We start from the raw sequence: 19,764 nt of genomic DNA, 5'->3' as shown, positions 1-19,764 counted from the left end.
CAGCTCCCAGTGCATTCGCACATCATAGTCCCTTCCAAAACGTAGAGACTATGATTTCTCCCAAACATAAAGTTTCAAGGAACCTAAATATGTTGTAGTTAATCTTGATCATATTGTCACACAGATAATTACTGTTCACAGATGACGGCTGCTTTCAGTGATTATATTGGAGACTGAGACTATGTGCACTTTACTGTGTTTACTTTTTCTTTCACTATAAAAGAATATTAGGCTTATATGCAGAGTTCTATCTCTGTTTATGTGATCACATCAATCTAACTATGTTTGGTTTAAATCATATGCGTCATTTTTAATTCCCAAGTAAAAACTGGTTTTACCTGAGAATTACTGTAGTCTACTGGTGTTTTTTTATTTATTTTTTTATCTTCAACAGGCTGAAGTTATTTTGATAATGTACAAGAGATTCAGCTGGATGAGACTGGGTGGAGTCAGGAAATATTTTCCAACCCATAAAAAAACAAAGAAGGACAAAGGTGAAATTTTATTTTTTTCTTTCGGTTTATCCCGTGAGTTCAGCCACAGCAGATCATTGTCCGCATGTTGATTTGGCACAGTTTTTAGGCCGGATGCCGTTCCTGACGCAACCCTCCCCAATTTCTACCGGGCTTGGACCAGCACTGCACAGCTGGGGATAGGAATGGGCTGTTAGGGGTTCAGTGTCTTGCCCGGAGACACTTTGACGTATAGCTAGGGTTGGGGATCGACCCACTGACCCTGTGGTCCGTGGATGACTGCCTTTATAATGGAAATTATTTTAGCTGTTTTTTTCACTCTCATTATATTCATCCTAAACAAAAAAATGTCATGAGAAAAACCAGTATAGTTTACTGGTACAACAGATGAATAATATGACTCTGTGGTTAGAGAAACGGGAGAAGATAGAATAAAATGTATTTGTTCATGAAGACTAATTTTAGAAGATTGTGTGGAACCACAGTTACAGCAGTTTCTGTATGTGTGTTTTTCCCCCACCTTGAAGAACAGCGGAGGTTTAACAGCTGCTGCCTGTGTCCCTGCTTTCAAAGAAAAAATTGTACTTTTTATTGTAACCTTTTCCCTTTTCAGTACTTGATAAATCAGTGTTCACGTCCATCTCACCTGGAAAAGGCTGTGGACATTGACAGGAGGGGACTCCCCCACCTCTCCTGTGTCTGGTTAGATACTATCACATGATCATTAAAACTGGCAGCAATAAATGAATCCCAGCTGACTGACTGACGAAGAAAACTGCTCAAAGAAGCTGAGGATTCACGAACTGCGTGAACTGTGAATTTTTAAAACTTAGACTTGTACAGGCCACTTTGTGTTAATTCAGTTTTATTCAAATGTGGTCGGACTTGATGTAAAAACGAGCAGACATCACTCCATGGTTATTATGTCTCTTTTCTGCCTCTCTGCAATCTTACAAAAAGCCAGTTGGTTTTTTAACAGCTTATCTAACAAATCTACACATCGTAATAAAATCATTTAGCATAATTACCGTTCAATTATGTAAAACACAGCATCAGTCCTGGGATGAAAATTATGTCATCTTTGAGCCTCGCAGACCCAGACCCTGTGAAGACCCAGACCCTGGGAAGAACCAGACCTATAGCAGGTCTTGCACTTTAGCAGGGCAGCAGAATTAGATCAGTGCGGCTCTCATCGGGTCAAATTTATAGACTGAGATTGGATAAACTCATATACTCAAACTTAGTGCATTTTCAGGTCAGACCTGCAGTTTTAGAGGCCAACATGTGAACCGTGATCACTTCAGGAGAAGAGAGAGAGAGAGGCTTTTGAGTACATTCTAATATTAACTAAATATTAACTATTTTTTCAGAAATCGTTTGTCATTGCTTGGAAAAGTTGCTGCAGTACATGTTGGGATGAGAAAGGAGGAGCTGTTCCAGCTGATCTGACACATAAACCATGCACAGTAAAACATGATGAATAAAAACTAATCCAAGTAACATTTAACAATATTTACACACAATCTGTTACAGTGCAGAGAATTTCCACCATGAGCATCTTTGTAGTTTGTCCAACACTGGTGATCTGTAGACCTGTGCTTAGAACTAGGGGAAGAGAGGTGAACTTATTTTAATAAATAATAAAAAGACTTTAAACCTGATTGAACACTGGTTATGGTTCTGTCATGGAACAATGTTGGAATCAAACTCACAAATCTGGCATTAAAGCCCAGGTCATCACTACGGTAGAGCAATGGACATTTATCTACAGGTAAATGTATCAATTCAATCATTAAAGACGTGTTGCAGTGGGCTATAATTCAAATATCAAATGTTCCCTTCAAAATTATGTTGTTTGACAACTCAGATAAAAAACTAGTTTTCACCAAGAAGTTGTTAATGTATACACAGACAGTAGGATTCAGTACTGTGGACTGGGGACGAGGACGACACTTTGTGACGCCTGGTAGCTGCAAAGACAAACTGCGGTTTGGATTTACTGAGCCTTTTTGTGAATTAAACACACTGCATTCCTGATGGAATGCCACCAGTAGGGTACTGCGGAAATACCACACACAAAAACCACACTGACACTTTCAATGAGTACTAGATGTCACCAAATTGTAATAAGTATCTGTTGGTAATTTTTGGCTGCTGGTACAAACAACCTACATACTGTAGTCGTATTTTACAGGAGGACAGCCTCACATTCAACTGTAAATTGAGTCAGCAGGATATCTGTCAGCTCAGCCAGAGAACTCTGATTTGGTTTGTGGTCGAATTTTCAACAGCTAAGTATATAGTATAAGTTTCCTCCTCTCGATTTAATACCTCTTATTTGCAGGAATTACAGCAGTAGTAGTGTACAGTATTGGTTAATTCAGGAACAAGTTCCATAATCTATTAATAATAGCTAAAAACAGTAAGGCACCATTATTATTATTTCAAGGCCCATAACAGTGGAGCCACTATCTTTCAATGTATCATTGACGCAACATGAGGCAACTATCTGGCAATATGTAGAAAACTCCCCAGCACAAACCGAGTCTTCTTTGAGTTTGTTTGGTGTGTCACAGCAAGACGATGTGATGTGCCAGTGACAAGAAGGGACAGCGCCGCTATGCCACAACACACAGAAAGTTGGGATGCTCGTGGTTTCAGCTGACATCAATCACAGTATAAACATAAAAAAGGACCCGAGGAAAGTAAATAATTGAGAAAAGGGAGTAATGCTGCCAACCGTCCTCTGCCTCCCATCTCTTATCATGTGCTGTTTGAGAAGAAAACAGCAGACTCAGCTGATATGAGTCACATTTGCTCACAGTACAGCATCTCTGTAACAATCAGTAAACTATTGTTTTCCCACAACCTTTGTCTCCACACTCCCCAGATCCACACCCATCATTTCCTCCCTTTATGTGCCATACAAATAACCTTTTTGTCTCACGAACGCGCACACACACACACACAGCAGGAGGCAAACCCCACTCTGAAAGAAGCATGTCAACATGGAGCAGTGCTCATTTTGTTTTCTACTGTAGAAAGCACTGAGACCCCAGTATTCTTCCTCAAACTCAGCAGGGGTCTGTTGTGATCTCATGTGTACAATACGTAGCAGTAGGGGAGAAAAAAAAAAAAAGAAAATTGTGTAACATCTCATGCAGCTTTCAGAGCCCAGAGAGATGTCTTTTAATTGTTTTCTTTACTCGACCCACTGTCTAAAAACAATACTATTGTATTTATGACATAAAACACAGAAAATTAACAAATTATCTCATGAGGAAAACTGAAATCACAGTATTTAAAGTAGCAATGCTTAAAATACTATTTCAAATTTGATCCATGCACATAAAATCAGGAGTAAGCTCAAAGTGGATTCAGTAAAAAGAAAAATCTATGTATTCCTTAGAATCATCTGCAGTATCATCTGCATTATAAACAATTCAATTTTAACTTGCAAAGTTACACATTATTGCATTGTACATTGTACTTTGCACTGTGTGTGGAATCTGCCAATACTGGCCAGGATTACATTTTTTCTATGCTGATATTAGTCTACAAAGATATTTCAAAACAACAGTTTCACGTTACATTCAACATGTACAGGAACAATGCATTAATTTGTAGGTCATATGTTCAAATTGATTAAGGTAAATAATTTAAACAGTCAAATGGAAAAATGTGTGAACCAATAATGACTTATAATACTTATAGCAGCTATGAGTTGGCAAACGTGTAGCCCAATCAATAAAATCAGATTGAAGGTGTTGCTTAGTGCTACAGTACTTTGATCTTGCAAATCTTTTAAATTTATGATGAACACTGTTGATAAAATATTAAATCATCATCAAAATAGTTTAGGTAATCAAGGGTTAGATAACTTACAAGTCCCATTTCAAAAAATTGAACCAGAGTGTAAAAATCTAAATAAAAAAATAATGCAATTATTTTTTTATTCATTTGAAACTGTCACACTGCTTGAGTGTATATTTAATTTTAGTTGTACCCGAAAAGAGGAGATGGCGAGGGAAGGTTTAAAATGTGAAAAGAGGGATTTATTAATAAAAAATGCAAATAACAGAAAATCACTATATGAGGAGGACAGGAAAAACACATGTAGTAATAACCAAACAAAGTAAAACACAACATGAACTTATACACACTGGAGGTAAAAGATAAACTAAATAACAGTGCTGGGGAAGCAAGGGAACTAACTAAGTAACTCGGGGGAGCAAACAGAAAAACAAACGAGCAAACTAGACATAAAACGCGGACTGACAGAAGGGTGAAAATAAATAACCAAGCAAGCAGGGATTACAAAAGGACAGAACCAAAACACTGAAACAAACCGAAAAAGCAAACCTCAGACCAAAACAGAGAGGAGGAACAGAGAGACAATCTGTAAAATACATGGGGGCACAGGTGAAAACATTCCGGGTTAAGGAGAAACAAAAGGCTAAAGAAACTAACTAGGAAGTGGTGCTGAGGGACTACAAAATAAAAGCCAGGAGTAGGAGGTAAAAAAGAAAACTGAAGTCCAAGGACCGGGACTGTGACAATAGCATTTCAGAATTCTAACAGTAATATGTTGTAATTACAATGAAAACCATCACATGATTTGCAAATCAGGACATTGTCTTTTCATTTAAATTTTACACAACTTTTCTGAAAAAGAGGCTGGTATACTATATGAAGACTTTGAGACGATGCTATTATGTCTTTGCTCTCCTTTGAAGTGAGCGCCCGGCTATGATGATTCTAAAAGCATAACAGAGAAGGCTCCGAGAGGTAAAACAGAACAAAACAAGTAACAGCTACAAGCTTTAAAGAATCACTGAACATGAAGACTCTTTGCAGTGCTGCACAAAATCCCCCATTTGAAGATTATTAGAACCTTGTCTATGTGTTAACATATGATCTGATCTTCAGCTAAGTGACTTTTATTTTTTGCCTTGTCTACACATTAAACATGCACTAGGAGATTTCACTGGTGGCGACAATTAAACAAATATTATAGATTTTATAGAATTTAGAATATTTCAACAACTTACACATGCACAGATGTGACAAACTTGTTTGTGTCCTTCGATGATATTGATCAAATAAAACTGTGCTCTAGGTACTGGAGAAGGGAAAGCCATCAAATTTCAAACAAGGCTTCAACTCGCTTCTTCTCCTTGGCTGCATAGAAAAACTGACATTTCAGCATAATAGCCTCTTTCAGTTTGATTAGTAACCTTACATTAAAAAATCAAACCCCACATTCTTCGAAATTGAAAGTCCCAAAAGTAATGGAACAAAAGCATTTAAAGAAATAAAAGTCTGAATTGGCTTTTGCTTTTTAAATCCATAAATAGCTCCAGAATTCTTTGATAGTCTTGAGTTTTCATTTTGTTTCCACAATGTTTATGGTCAAGGAACAGCTATAGCACTTCCAACGTACTGGTACCCAAAGCACTTCCTATTGTTGCTTTGCACTCACACATTCACACTTGTGCAAGTCAAGGACACCTTAAGCTATAGACAGGAAAAGCTGGTAATTAAACTTCTGATTCCACAATTGGTTGACAACAGCTCTGACTTCTAAGCCACATCTGCAACGGTGTTCTTTTCTTTGAAAGCTGCATATTTTCTCTTTGAAGTAGCTTGAAAAATACTGCAATTTGTTTTTCAATTTGTGTCATCTGTCCAAAGGATTAGTGCTCTAGATCAAGTGTTGAACTGGCTCTGACCATGAAAACACATAAATAATAAAGACGCTTTTATTGTGTTAAAATGTTCTTTTCAATCAAAAATCTGTTTTATTACTTGTCTTTGCTTTATTCCATTTGTCAGTTTTAAGTTCTTTAGTTGAATATTGAAAGATATTATGTCTAAAGAAAGGATGCTGAAAAATGGGGATAATTGTTTGTATTGGTTTGTCCTCTCCTGTGCCTTGGCCCTTGCTTTGTGATGTATATGGGTGCTTATTCCTGTGACTCCAGGCCCCCAGCCTGTAAAGGGTACTTACACACAAAAATGGTAAGTCAGTGAGACGTAACTAGGTTACAGCCACAGAATGCTAACACTATTGCTGAGGTTGCTTACAATGCATAAAAAGCCACCAAGGGCCACCTTGGTTCTGGTCCCAAGCATGGATAAAATGGAAGGGTTGGAGCAGGATGCGCATCCAGCGTAAAAATCTATGTCAAATCAATGTGCGGAACACGTTCCGCTGGGACAAGCCCATAGCTGTTGATCTATTCATAGTCATTTGCATTAAAAACCAGCAATTCAAATGCCAAGAAATTTTAATCTGTTTCAAATTCATGGCATGTAAGTTCTCTATATTTACATTTGTGATATTTATACTCAATATCGGCTGCATATCTTACAATTTGACATTCCATTTTTTAACCTGTTCACATAACACTGGAGTAAAATAGCATTGAAGCCTCTATGGTTACTAGTGAAAAGGAAGTCTGACAAGCTGTTTGAGCATTTATTACATATCCCTAAAAGCAAACTTAAACTTCCTCTACTAGTTTGTAGACTTTGTGTTGGATAGGATTGGACACTAGTGGGCAACTTGGTCCTACTAGTTCAACAAAAATGCTTACTAGTTCACTAGTTCGAGTAAAAATGCATACTAGTTAACTAGTGAAGACAGAAAAACCTTACTGAAGTCTGTTTGACCTTACAAGATAACTAATGAGGATGAACATCTTTACTAGTACTGCTACAAAGATCCACAACATCGACTAATGATATCGTCACCATACTTATTAACTAGTAGGGTCCAAAATGCTTACTGGTTGAACTAGTAAGGTGCAAGACATCCACATGTTACACTGACATTTGACCTGACTAGTTAATAAGTAAGGCTCAAAACTTGTATTAATTAACTAAAAAGAGTCAAAATTCCCACTAGTCACACTAGTTGATCTAAATGCAAATGAGGAGGCAGGAAAGGAGCATAAATAAAACCTTCCTATTAGCTCTCCATGAAGAATTCTATTCAGCCAAAATGTAACTCTATACAGCCTGGTGAACTGTCACTGTTGTGAACTGCCAGCTCCTTGCGTTTTATTTATGCAGAATAAACCATGAAACCATTACATAAATAATTTTGTCTCAGTGCTTGATTTCTTTTTACTTTTTTGCCTTTAAAAGAAACAGCAGTGGCAAATAATTTTTTTCTATAATATTAAGATGAAAATAAAGGTATAAATTGGTGTACGGGTATGTCAGATTGTTAATATGTAAATTAAATGACACATTTCAGTGACAGGCTGTTTTTATCTCATATAAATGCCGTTAGTATTGCAGGTAAGAATTGTGAATTTTGCCTTTTACTGTACTGAAGAAAGATATAAAATATTAAAGTGGAGGCTCCATGAACTCAATCTGAAAGGCATCTTTTTTCTTCAAACAGCTGTAGAACATTCTTCAGTCACACCAATCCCATTTCTACCTTTTACAATAAAAGCCCCAGGTCTATACACTGCTAAATGAACTTCCCTCAAAGCAATTACTAAGAGGCAACTCAACAAAAATATATATTATTATTGATAGTGTAATTGATATGACAAATATAGCTCGAAAATACAGCTAATAATAATGAATATAATTGTCATTTTATAATACTATTCAATAATTGCTGCTAGACCTTATTATTCAGAGCTGGTCCTTTAAGGCTTTCAGCCCTCAGTTTGAACACTGACAAATCAAAATGATTGTCCTGCGTGCTTCATTTGCATGCAAGTCCACTAGTGCAACATGCTCACCAAACATATACATACTAGTAACACACATTTAATCTCACTAGGTAACTGGTGGGTCTCAATTTTTTTAATAGTAGTACTAGTGAGGTAAACATTTTGAGCCTCACTAGCGAACTAGTAAGCTGTAAAAGGCTTTAACTAGTCAAGTATTGAGCTTTTTGGACTTTGGCTCTCACTAGTAAACTAGTGAGCGATTTTGTTGAACTAGTTGCGAACTAGTGCACTTACATATCTAAGTAGTGCGCTAATTTGGCAAACTAGTAGAGGAAGTTTAAGTTTGATATCAGGAATATGTATTAAATGCTAAAACGCTTGCCATATGGGAGGCACTAATTGCCTTCAGTATGACAGATACAGAAAGCCGTATTACTGTAACAGACAGTAAATGGTGTCACTATGACGATGGCTAATTGGTATCAATGTGACAGACACTTGGGAGAGAATGCACCTCATGTTCTGCAGAGAACAGTCTACGGAGGTTGCTAAGCTACAGCTCCCTGGTAGTGTGTGTGTGTGTATGTGTGTGTGTGTGTGTGTGTGTGTGTTCAAATATTGGTTTAAACAGGTATACTGTATATACTGTTTCCAAGAGACATGCAAGTATCTACGCATTATTGAGGGTCACTCACTCACACACACACACAAACAAACACAACTAGTCTAGTCTTTAGTATTTGATTTTTGATGGATTTGATGACTGCTATATTACCTTAGTGCAACTGTATCTCTGCTTCTGGGTTTGACTGCAGAACACAGCGTATAAAGCAGCAGGTACAATATTCCCATAGCTCTTCTCAAGTCAGGGCACAGAGTGTCAGCTTTCAGCATTTCCCAGTCTTGTGCTCAGGTCTAGTTTTGTAGACCTCGGTACAGCCTGTAGCCACTGGGTACAAACAAATCCAACAGATACTATAATAGAAGATGTTACAGTGGTGCAGTGGTACACCTGTTTCCTACCAAAGGCTTGAAATTTTTTTTTTTTTTCAAGCTATATATCCAGTCATTTGTAGCACATTTTAGAATACAATAATATACAATTCATCATCAGTCCATTATTGCTGAAATCTCGGGCTTTTCAATCCTGATTTACATGAAACTCATAGGGAGTGAGTGTCAAGAGTGAAGATGCTTATTCACTACTACCTACTGTAGAAATGTAAATCACAATGCGCTGGACAAACATTTAGGTTGTAGGGAATGTTCCTTGAAAAGAAAGCACCAAGAACTTTCTGGTTGAATGCATCTGACAAACAGGACGAATAACAATGAAATTAACCATCATAAAGTAACATAGTAATAAGACACATGATTTGCCAAATTTCAGCAAAGTAAAATAATGATTAATGATCCACATCACATTGTAAATGACAAACAATTAAACAAACATTAACCCCCCACCCCCAGACACACACACAACAAGCAAATGAAAGCAAGCACATTATGCAAGAAGTGGATACTTAAATAATTCCCTGAAGTGTAATGGAAATCCAATCAGCTGTATCTGAAATTGTTCGCTTAAGTGCACAAACTATTAAATAAGCCTCCTTTGACCAATCAGCGTAATGTGCCATCAGAGATCAATGACACACATCGTTCCATGATGTTGTGCCTATTTAGATCAGTAGCATCATAAGATATTGAGTGAGATTGTGCATGAGACAAAAGCAGATGGACAGATGGAGCAATTTCACAGTGCTCCACCCATTTCATCAAGGCAGACAATAAAACACAAGTAGCACGGGCACTCATTGGCCATTACTCACCTATGGGTTCTTAAGTAGCTTTCACACTTACTCAGACTCCTGAAAGTAAAATGGCTAATGTCTGGTAAGCCTAATTTTGAATTAGAGAAAGGCCGACAGGTAAGGAAAAGTTCTATTTGAGTGTATCTACAGGATATACTTCACCACCTCGTATCCATGTGTTTAGCCAGGTGTCACGATACTGGCTCCTGGACTCCACTTTGACTCTCCTTAGCTTTACTTCCTGCCACTGGCTTTTATTTTGTAGTCCCTCTGCACCACTTCTCATTCTTAGTCTGTTTGGTTTCTTCACCCGCCTTGTCTGGTTTACTTTCACCTTTGCCCCTGCTTATTTAAACCAAGCTCTCCCCACTGTTCTCCGCCAGATTGTCTCTCCAAACCCCCTGACAGTGAGCCTTCCAGTGTACTGTCTAAGCTCATTGTCATAGTTTCCTTTCTTGTGGACTCCAAATAATAATAATAATAATTATTATTATTATTATTATTATTATTATTGTTGTTGTTGTTGTTGTTGTTGTTATACATTTGAAATGTCAGTATACATTTTATTTATAGGCACCCTTCATGACACTCAAGGTCGCTGTACAGACAAAGGGGGAAAAAACGTAATGGTCACTAAACAGATAAAAGCCAAATAAAAAAATTAGAATAAAAGATAATAAAATACAATAGAAAACAATTAGACATGGACAACTGTTGCAGCATCAACCGTCATCGTCATCTGTGGAAGCCAGCCACTGATAGAGAGGATGAAAGTCTGAATAGATACGTTTTGAGCTTGGATTTGAAGTGTGGGAGTGAATTGATATTACAAAGGTCAGGGGGGAGGGAATTCAATAGTTGGGGGGGCAGAGCTTTAGTAGGTGGCAGAGCAGAAGGGACAGTGAGTCGGATAGAGTCTGAGGGTATTGGCAGGTATGGAAATATGGAGGATGTCGGCAAATCCTTTTGGTAAGTAACAGTACTTTGTATTTAATGCGATATGTGATTGGAAGCAAGTGGAGTTGCAGCAGAACGGGTGTAATGTGATAGGTTGATGGAGTTATTGTGATGACACGTGCTGCCGAATTCTGTACAAGTTGGAGTTTGTGAAGGGTTTTTTGGAGACGACCAAACAGAAGGGAGTTGCAGTAGTCAAGTTGAGAAGTGACAAGACTGTGAACCAGTATGGAAGCAGTATTAGGTGTGAGGGAGGGACATGCAGTGGATGCTGCGAATATAGAAGTAGGCTGACCGTGTGATGTTATTAATGTGGGAAGTAAAGGATAGTGTGCTTTCAAGGATGACACCCAAATTCTTAACCTGAGGAGAGGGAGAGATTTGAAAGCTGTCAGATTTGTTTAGGGTAGATTTAGTAAGAAAGATTTCTGTTTTATCATTGTTTCATTTGAGAAAGTTGCGTGTGAGTCAAGATTCTATAGCAAGGAGGCAGCCAGCGAGTTAGGCCTGGTGGAGATGTAGAGCTGGGTGTCATCCGTGTAACAGTGAAAATGAATATGATATTTATGAAAAATGGGACCAAGATGGAGTATGTAAATGATCAAAAAGCAGGGGACCCAGGAGAGAGCCCACCTGTGGTGACTGGGAGTGGGTGCGATGTGAATGATTTTAGCTGAATGAACTGAGTGCGTCTAGAGATAGAAGATTTGAACATATCAGGGATGCCGATAGCAAGAAGTCTGGCTAAGAGGATGGAATGTGAAATGGACAGAAGCCCAGAGTCAGCTGGCTGGCTCTGGATAGTGGAAGCGGAGCCGAAAGAGCTCAGGAGCTAAGTACTTAATGATTTCAGACAGTTTGATGAAGATTTGCAAAGATAGTCCAGAAGATCACAGATCACCGGTAGGTCTTACTCGACAACATGATTAGGAGTTTCAGGCAGCAAAATAGAAACATTCAACTTTGAGCAGCAGCAGCCGGCAGTGCCAGCCTTCACTCAAGCAGAGTGATCTCTTGACTTCCCTGCTCAGCCAGACTATTGATTTTGGACTCTCTTCCATTTACCTTTTGGTCTGAGGTTTGGTCCCTTGTTTTCAATCAATCATTAGTTTATGTTTTAGGTCTTATCCCTGTTGTTTTATGTATGTGCGCACCTCTTTCATTATATATGACTTCCCTGATAGAGTGTTTAGTTTGTCACTTTATATTTCTGTTAATGCCGGCCCTTTTTCAGTATGTGTTTTCTTCCCTTGTCACTCCGGCTCCATAGAGATTAGTGTCTTCACTACCCCTCATACCCATATTTGGGCTAGTGGCCTGAATTACTGTTTTGCTTAGTCAGTTGCCTGATAGTGTACGTTTTCCTTTCCTCCATTTGGAGTCACTTTCCATTTCTTTGCTTTCTGTTAATGAAACTCTTTTTTCTATAACACCTCCCCTTGCCGTCTATGATGCCTATGAGGACTATGATGCCTTATCAGGAGCCATCTCAGGTTGAACCCAGGAGATCCTGACATGGATGATAAGACACACTTATACACCCCTCACTTGATGTGAAGCATACACTGTCATGAAACAGTGAACCTTGACCACTTGACTTAAATTTTGTCCAACATCTGTATAAACTAGGAGATATCATTAATCCCCAGTGGGAATTTTTTTGTTGCAGTAGCTGTTACCTGCTGTTAGCTGTTACCATCAGCAACATCTGGTTGAACACAGGAACTAAGTTTCCTCAGGAAGTACAGTCTGCTCTGAGGCTTTCTGTAGACAGCTACTGTGTTGCATGTCCAGTCCCTGTCAGGATCACTAACTTCACTTCCTCCTTCAGACTTTTATTTTGCAGTCCCTTCCTGTACCTGGTCCCTTCACATTCACTCTGCTGCGTTGGGATCCATCGGATGCGTTGGGCATTTAGTAGCAAGCGTGGATCTCGTTGTCAATTTATCCTACGCGCTTACATGCCTACTGCGTTATTTTTCCCCGGGGCAAAAAGCTGCTTCTTGAGGTAGTGTGGCCGAGTGGTCTAAGGCGCTGGATTTAGGCTCCAGTCTCTCAGGAGGCGTGGGTTCAAATCCCACCACTGCCATTTGACACCAGGTGCCTATGGAAAGCACTTCATATAATGATATAGGGTTCTTACCTCTTGCAGGTCATCAATGTTTACTCTTTGTACAATTATGCACAGATGATCAGCTCTTCTAGTTAAGACATCCTCCCTGCTGAGCTTCCTAGCTCGTAACCTGCACGAATGCAACAGAAAAACAAGTGCAGGAAGTGTGGCTGAGTGGTCCAAAGCGCTGGCTTAAGGCTCCAGTCTCTCAGGACAAGTGGAATCCCACCACTGCCATCTGACAACTACAGGCTATCGATTCCATATCTCAAATGAATGACTTTGTTTGAGACAGGAGTTGACTTATCTGTAGTCTCCACCGCTGGTTGAACAGCGTGAAGCATCAAAAAATCATCTATGGCTAAAGCAACAACATCTTCTGACTTTTTGTGTGAAATTACACAGTTGCTTCTTTATCCCATAATCAGAAAAAAAAGCAGTATTACGTGCACTGAAAATGCTGAAACGTGCCAACCTGACAGAGCAATAGAGCAGAGTGGTATAGTGGACCTTGTAGCATTTGATCTCAATATTTGATCTTGCGAAACCGGGAGTGATAGAAGAACCATTTCAAGCATAAAACAACTCCCTTTTTGGCCTTTGCCAACATGACTGTAGCTTTACACATCTTTTGCCTTGAAATGACCAATAAAATTGTACTGGGCATTTAGAAGCAAGCTAGTCATAAGTAGTGTTTATACACAGAGGCACTGCTGGGATTTGAACCCAGGATCTCCTGTTTACAAGACAGGCGCTTTAACCAGCTAAGCCACAGCGCCTCATTTAAACGATTTCAAATCCCAGAGAGTTGCCCATATGTACCGTGAGCCAAAAACGGATGGATGTTAGAGTTGCACCTTCTGCGACAAAACTTCATGGGACGCCGTGTGGAAGTGCACCTTGGTAATGTATGCAAAGGCGTAATCCAACATATCAGAATTGATTCCACATGAGCTGACTGTGTCTTTATTCATCTTTTGCTTTTAATTGACTAAACTATTGCGTTGGGCATTTAGTAGCAAGCGTGGATCTCGTTGTCAATTTATCCTACGTGCTCACATGCCTACGGCGTTATTTTTCCCCGGGGCAAAAAGCTGCGCCTTGAGGTAGTGTGGCCGAGTGGTCCAAGGTGCTGGATTAAGGCTCCAGTTTCTCAGGAGGCGTGGGTTCGAATCCCACCACTGCCATTTGACAACTAAAGGCTATTGATTCCATATCTCAAATGAATGACTTTGTTTAAGACAGGAGTTGACTCATCTGTAGTCTCCACCGCAGGTTGAACAGTGTGCAGCATTAAAAAAAAAAAATATATGGCTAAAGAAACAGCATCTTCTGACTTTTTGTGTGAAATTACACAGTTGCTTCTTCATGCCATAATCGGAGAAAAAGAAGACATGCTTTTACCCGCTAGGCCCCAGTACCTGCACCGCACACAAAGAAGTCCAGCGATCAAGGAAGTCTTGTAACTTGATCTCAGGATTTCACGGATGCGTTGGGCATTTTGTAGCCATCTGACACACAGCGCCTCATTTAAAGGATTTCAAATCCCAGAGAATTGCCCATATGTACCGTGAGCCAAAAACCCAATTATATTTCGATGGATGTTAGAGTTGCACCTTCTGCGACAAAACTTCATGGGACGCCATGTGGAAGTGCACCTTGGTAATGTATGCAAAGGCGTAATCCAATTTGTCAGAATTGATTCCACATGAACTTTGTTACAGCTTGAAACTGCTAGCACTTGATCTCAATATCTGATCTTGCGAAAATGGCAGTGATAGAACAACCATTTCAAGCACAAAACAACTCCTTTTATGAACATTGTAGTGTCAAAGTAGATGGTGCGTGCAAAAACATCAAGTGATTAAGGCACTCCTGGAAGGAATACACGAGATCTCCAATACATGCTTTTACCCGCTAGGCCCCAGTACCTACGCTGCACACAAAGAAGTCCAGCGATCAAGGAAGTCTTGTAACTTGATCTCAGGATTTCACGGTTTCACGGTTGATCCAGCCACAGAATGGAGTGGCATCTTGCTTTTTGCAAACATTGTTTTGTGATCTTCTCTGAGAGTTTACCTTTAGACTGTGTGGCTGAAAATGAAGCCAGAGTCTTTAGTGGCGCTGTGGCTTAGTTGGTTAAAGTGCCTGTCTAGTAAACAGGAGATCCTGGGCTCGAATCCCAGCAGTGCCTGAGCTGACTGTGTCTTTATGCATCTTTTGCCTTTAATTGACTAAACTATTGCGTTGGGCATTTAGTAGCAAGCGTGGATCTCGTTGTCAATTTATCCTACGTGCTCACATGCCTACGGCGTTATTTTTCCCCGAGGCAAAAGCTGCGCCTTGAGGTAGTGTGGCCGAGTGGTCTAAGGCGCTGGATTTAGGCTCCAGTCTCTCAGGAGGCGTGGGTTCAAATCCCACCACTGCTATTTGACATCAGGTGCATATTGAAAGCACTTCTTATAATGATAAAGGGTTCTTACCTCTTGCAGGTCATCAATGTTTACTCTTTGTACAATTATGCACAGATGATCAGCTCTTCTAGTGAAGACATCCTCCCTGCTGAGCTTCCTAGCTCGTAACCTGCACGAATGCAACAGAAAAACAAGTGCAGGAATTGTGGATGAGTGGTCCAAAGCGCTGGCTTAAGGCTCCAGTCTCTCAGGACAAGTGGAATCCCACCACTGCCATCTGACAAGTACAGGCTATCGATTCCATATCTCAAATGAATGACTTTGTTTGAGACAGGAGTTGACTTATCTGTAGTCTCCACCGCTGGTTGAACAGCGTGAAGCATCAAAAAATCATCTATGGCTAAAGCAACAACATCTTCTGACTTTTTGTGTGAAATTACACAGTTGCTTCTTTATCCCATAATCCCAAAAAAAGCAGTATTACGTGCACTGAAAATGTTGAAACGTGCCAACCTGACAGAGCAATAGAGCAGAGTGGTATAGTGGACCTTGTAGCATTTGATCTCAATATTTGATCTTGCGAAACCGGGAGTGATAGAAGAACCATTTCAAGCATAAAACAACTCCCTTTTTGGCCTTTGCCAACATGACTGTAGCTTTACACATCTTTTGCCTTGAAATGACCAATAAAATTGTACTGGGCATTTAGAAGCAAGCTAGTCATAAGTAGTGTTTATACACAGAGGCACTGCTGGGATTTGAACCCAGGATCTCCTGTTTACAAGACAGGCACTTTAACCAGCTAAGCCACAGCGCCTCATTTAAAGGATTTCAAATCCCAGAGAATTGCCCATATGTACCGTGAGCCAAAAACGGATGGATGTTAGAGTTGCACCTTCTGCGACAAAACTTCATGGGACGCCGTGTGGAAGTGCACCTTGGTAATGTATGCAAAGGCGTAATCCAACATGTCAGAATTGATTCCACATGAGCTGACTGTGTCTTTATTCATCTTTTGCTTTTAATTGACTAAACTATTGCGTTGGGCATTTAGTAGCAAGCGTGGATCTCGTTGTCAATTTATCCTACGTGCTCACATGCCTACGGCGTTATTTTTCCCCGGGGCAAAAAGCTGCTTCTTGAGGTAGTGTGGCCGAGTGGTCCTAGGCGCTGGATTAAGGCTCCAGTCTCTCAGGAGGCGTGGGTTCGAATCCCACCACTGCCATTTGACAACTAAAGGCTATTGATTCCATATCTCAAATGAATGACTTTGTTTAAGACAGGAGTTGACTCATCTGTAGTCTCCACCGCAGGTTGAACAGTGTGCAGCATTAAAAAAAAATATATGGCTAAAGAAACAGCATCTTCTGACTCTTTGTGTGAAATTACACATTTTCTTCTTCATGCCATAATCGGAGAAAAAGAAGTATTATGTGCACTGAAAATGTTGAAAGGCAGACACATCTTTTGCCTTGAAATGACCAATGAAATTGTATTGGGCATTCAGAAGAAAGCTAGTCATAAGTGGTGTTTATAGACAGAGGCACTGCTGGGATTTGAACCCAGGATCTCCTGTTTACGAGACAGGCACTTTAACCAGCTAAGCCACAGCGCCTCATTTAAAGGAGTTCAAATCCCAGAGAATTGCCCATATGTTCCGTGAGCCAAAAACCCAATTATATTTCGATGGATGTTAGAGTTGCACCTTCTGCGACAAAACTTCATGGGACGCCATGTGGAAGTGCACCTTGGTAATGTATGCAAAGGCGTAATCCAACATGTCAGAATTGATTCCACATGAACTTTGTTACAGCTTGAAACTGCTAGCACTTGATCTCAATATCTGATCTTGCGAAAATGGCAGTGATAGAACAACCATTTCAAGCACAAAACAACTCCTTTTATGAACATTGTAGTGTCAAAGTAGATGGTGCATGCAAAAACATCAAGTGATAAGGCAATCCTGGAAGGAATACACGAGATCTCCAATACATGATTTTACCCGCTAGGCCCCAGTACCTACGCCGCACACAAAGAAGTCCAGCGATCAAGGAAGTCTTGTAACTTGATCTCAGGATTTCACGGATGCGTTGGGCATTTTGCGTGGATCTCGTTGTTGTTAGAAGAACCATTTCAAGCATAAAACAACTCCCTTTTTGGCCTTTGCCAACATGACTGTAGCTTTACACATCTTTTGCTTTGAAATGACTAATAAAATTGTACTGGGCATTTAGAAGCAAGCTAGTCATAAGTAGTGTTTATACACAGAGGCACTGCTGGGAAATGAACCCAGGATCTCCTGTTTACAAGACAGGCACTTTAACCAGCTAAGCCACAGCGCCTCATTTAAACGATTTCAAATCCCAGAGAATTGCCCATATGTAGATGGTGCGTGCAAAAACATTAAGTGATTAAGGCACTCCTGGAAGGAATACACGAGATCTCCAAGACATGCTTTTACCCGCTAGGCCCCAGTACCTACGCCGCACACAATGAAGTCCAGCGATCAAGGAAGTCTTGTAACTTGATCTCAGGATTTCACGGATGCGTTGGGCATTTTGTAACAATCTGACACACAGCGCCTCATTTAAAGGATTTCAAATCCCAGAGAATTGCCCATATGTACCGTGAGCCAAAAACCCAATTATATTTCGATGGATGTTAGAGTTGCACCTTCTGCGACAAAACTTCATGGGACGCCGTGTGGAAGTGCACCTTGGTAATGTATGCAAAGGCGTAATCCAACATATCAGAATTGATTACACATGAATTTTGGTACAGCTTGAAACTGCTAGCACTTGATCTCAATATCTGATCTTGCGAAAATGGCAGTGATAGAACAACCATTTCAAGCACAAAACAACTCCTTTTATGAACATTGTAGTGTCAAAGTAGATGGTGCGTGCAAAAACATCAAGTGATTAAGGCACTCCTGGAAGGAATACACGAGATCTCCAAGACATGCTTTTACCCGCTAGGCCCCAGTACCTACGCCGCACACAAAGAAGTCCAGCGATCAAGGAAGTCTTGTAACTTGATCTCAGGATTTCACGGATGATCCAGCCACAGAATGGAGTGGCATCTTGCTTTTTGCAGACATTGTTTTGTGATCTTCTCTGAGAGTTTACCTTTAGACTGTGTGGCTGAAAATGAAGCCAGGGTCTTGAGTGGCGCTGTGGCTTAGTTGGTTAAAGTGCCTGTCTAGTAAACAGGAGATCCTGGGTTCAAATCCCAGCAGTGCCTGAGCTGACTGTGTCTTTATGCATCTTTTGCCTTTAATTGACTAAACTATTGCGTTGGGCATTTAGTAGCAAGCGTGGATCTCGTTGTCAATTTATCCTACGCGCTTACATGCCTACTGCGTTATTTTTCCCCGAGGCAAAAGCTGCGCCTTGAGGTAGTGTGGCCGAGTGGTCTAAGGCGCTGGATTTAGGCTCCAGTCTCTCAGGAGGCGTGGGTTCAAATCCCACCACTGCCATTTGACACCAAGTGCCTATGGAAAGCACTTCTTATAATGATATAGGGTTCTTACCTCTTGCAGGTCATCAATGTTTACTCTTTGTACAATTATGCACAGATGATCAGCTCTTCTAGTTAAGACATCCTCCCTGCTGAGCTTCCTAGCTCGTAACCTGCACGAATGCAACAGAAAAACAAGTGCAGGAAGTGTGGCTGAGTGGTCCAAAGCGCTGGCTTAAGGCTCCAGTCTCTCAGGACAAGTGGAATCCCACCACTGCCATCTGACAACTACAGGCTATCGATTCCATATCTCAAATGAATGACTTTGTTTGAGACAGGAGTTGACTTATCTGTAGTCTCCACCGCTGATTGAACAGCGTGAAGCATCAAGAAATCATCTATGGCTAAAGCAACAACATCTTTTGACTTTTTGTGTGAAATTACACAGTTGCTTCTTTATCCCATAATCCCAAAAAAAGCAGTATTACGTGCACTGAAAATGTTGAAACGTGCCAACCTGACAGAGCAATAGAGCAGAGTGGTATAGTGGACCTTGTAGCATTTGATCTCAATATTTGATCTTGCGAAACCGGGAGTGATAGAAGAAGCATTTCAAGCATAAAACAACTCCCTTTTTGGCCTTTGCCAACATGACTGTAGCTTTACACATCTTTTGCCTTGAAATGAACAATAAAATTGTACTGGGCATTTAGAAGCAAGCTAGTCATAAGTAGTGTTTATACACAGAGGCACTGCTGGGATTTGAACCCAGGATCTCCTGTTTACAAGACAGGCGCTTTAACCAGCTAAGCCACAGCGCCTCATTTAAAGGATTTCAAA

At 40.2% G+C, this 19,764-nt stretch overlaps 12 non-coding genes across 12 annotated transcripts; 7 read left to right on the top strand and 5 right to left on the bottom strand.

Moving 5' to 3' along the window:
* The first annotated feature begins 12,945 nt into the window (after nucleotides 1-12,945).
* trnal-uag (transfer RNA leucine (anticodon UAG)) lies at nucleotides 12,946-13,027 on the top strand. Its single transcript has one exon. It is a non-coding gene; the product is annotated as a tRNA-Leu (tRNA).
* Nucleotides 13,028-13,756: 729 nt separating this feature from the next.
* On the bottom strand, nucleotides 13,757-13,830 carry trnat-ugu (transfer RNA threonine (anticodon UGU)). Its single transcript has one exon. It is a non-coding gene; the product is annotated as a tRNA-Thr (tRNA).
* Nucleotides 13,831-14,156: 326 nt separating this feature from the next.
* trnal-aag (transfer RNA leucine (anticodon AAG)) lies at nucleotides 14,157-14,238 on the top strand. The gene has a single exon. It is a non-coding gene; the product is annotated as a tRNA-Leu (tRNA).
* A 933-nt stretch (nucleotides 14,239-15,171) lies between these two features.
* trnat-agu (transfer RNA threonine (anticodon AGU)) lies at nucleotides 15,172-15,245 on the top strand. Its single transcript has one exon. It is a non-coding gene; the product is annotated as a tRNA-Thr (tRNA).
* A 153-nt stretch (nucleotides 15,246-15,398) lies between these two features.
* On the top strand, nucleotides 15,399-15,480 carry trnal-uag (transfer RNA leucine (anticodon UAG)). The gene has a single exon. It is a non-coding gene; the product is annotated as a tRNA-Leu (tRNA).
* Nucleotides 15,481-16,208: 728 nt separating this feature from the next.
* trnat-ugu (transfer RNA threonine (anticodon UGU)) lies at nucleotides 16,209-16,282 on the bottom strand. The gene has a single exon. It is a non-coding gene; the product is annotated as a tRNA-Thr (tRNA).
* A 326-nt stretch (nucleotides 16,283-16,608) lies between these two features.
* trnal-aag (transfer RNA leucine (anticodon AAG)) lies at nucleotides 16,609-16,690 on the top strand. Its single transcript has one exon. It is a non-coding gene; the product is annotated as a tRNA-Leu (tRNA).
* Nucleotides 16,691-17,006: 316 nt separating this feature from the next.
* trnat-cgu (transfer RNA threonine (anticodon CGU)) lies at nucleotides 17,007-17,080 on the bottom strand. The gene has a single exon. It is a non-coding gene; the product is annotated as a tRNA-Thr (tRNA).
* A 653-nt stretch (nucleotides 17,081-17,733) lies between these two features.
* trnat-ugu (transfer RNA threonine (anticodon UGU)) lies at nucleotides 17,734-17,807 on the bottom strand. The gene has a single exon. It is a non-coding gene; the product is annotated as a tRNA-Thr (tRNA).
* An 827-nt stretch (nucleotides 17,808-18,634) lies between these two features.
* Nucleotides 18,635-18,708, top strand: trnat-agu (transfer RNA threonine (anticodon AGU)). Its single transcript has one exon. It is a non-coding gene; the product is annotated as a tRNA-Thr (tRNA).
* Nucleotides 18,709-18,861: 153 nt separating this feature from the next.
* Nucleotides 18,862-18,943, top strand: trnal-uag (transfer RNA leucine (anticodon UAG)). The gene has a single exon. It is a non-coding gene; the product is annotated as a tRNA-Leu (tRNA).
* Nucleotides 18,944-19,671: 728 nt separating this feature from the next.
* trnat-ugu (transfer RNA threonine (anticodon UGU)) lies at nucleotides 19,672-19,745 on the bottom strand. The gene has a single exon. It is a non-coding gene; the product is annotated as a tRNA-Thr (tRNA).
* Between the last annotated feature and the right edge of the window lie 19 nt (nucleotides 19,746-19,764).

The sequence above is a fragment of the Channa argus genome, chromosome 10, assembly GCF_033026475.1.
Source record: "Channa argus isolate prfri chromosome 10, Channa argus male v1.0, whole genome shotgun sequence".
Lineage (NCBI taxonomy): Eukaryota > Metazoa > Chordata > Actinopteri > Anabantiformes > Channidae > Channa > Channa argus.
Note: the sequence above shows the minus strand (reverse complement) of the source record. Positions and strands in the feature narration are given on the sequence as shown.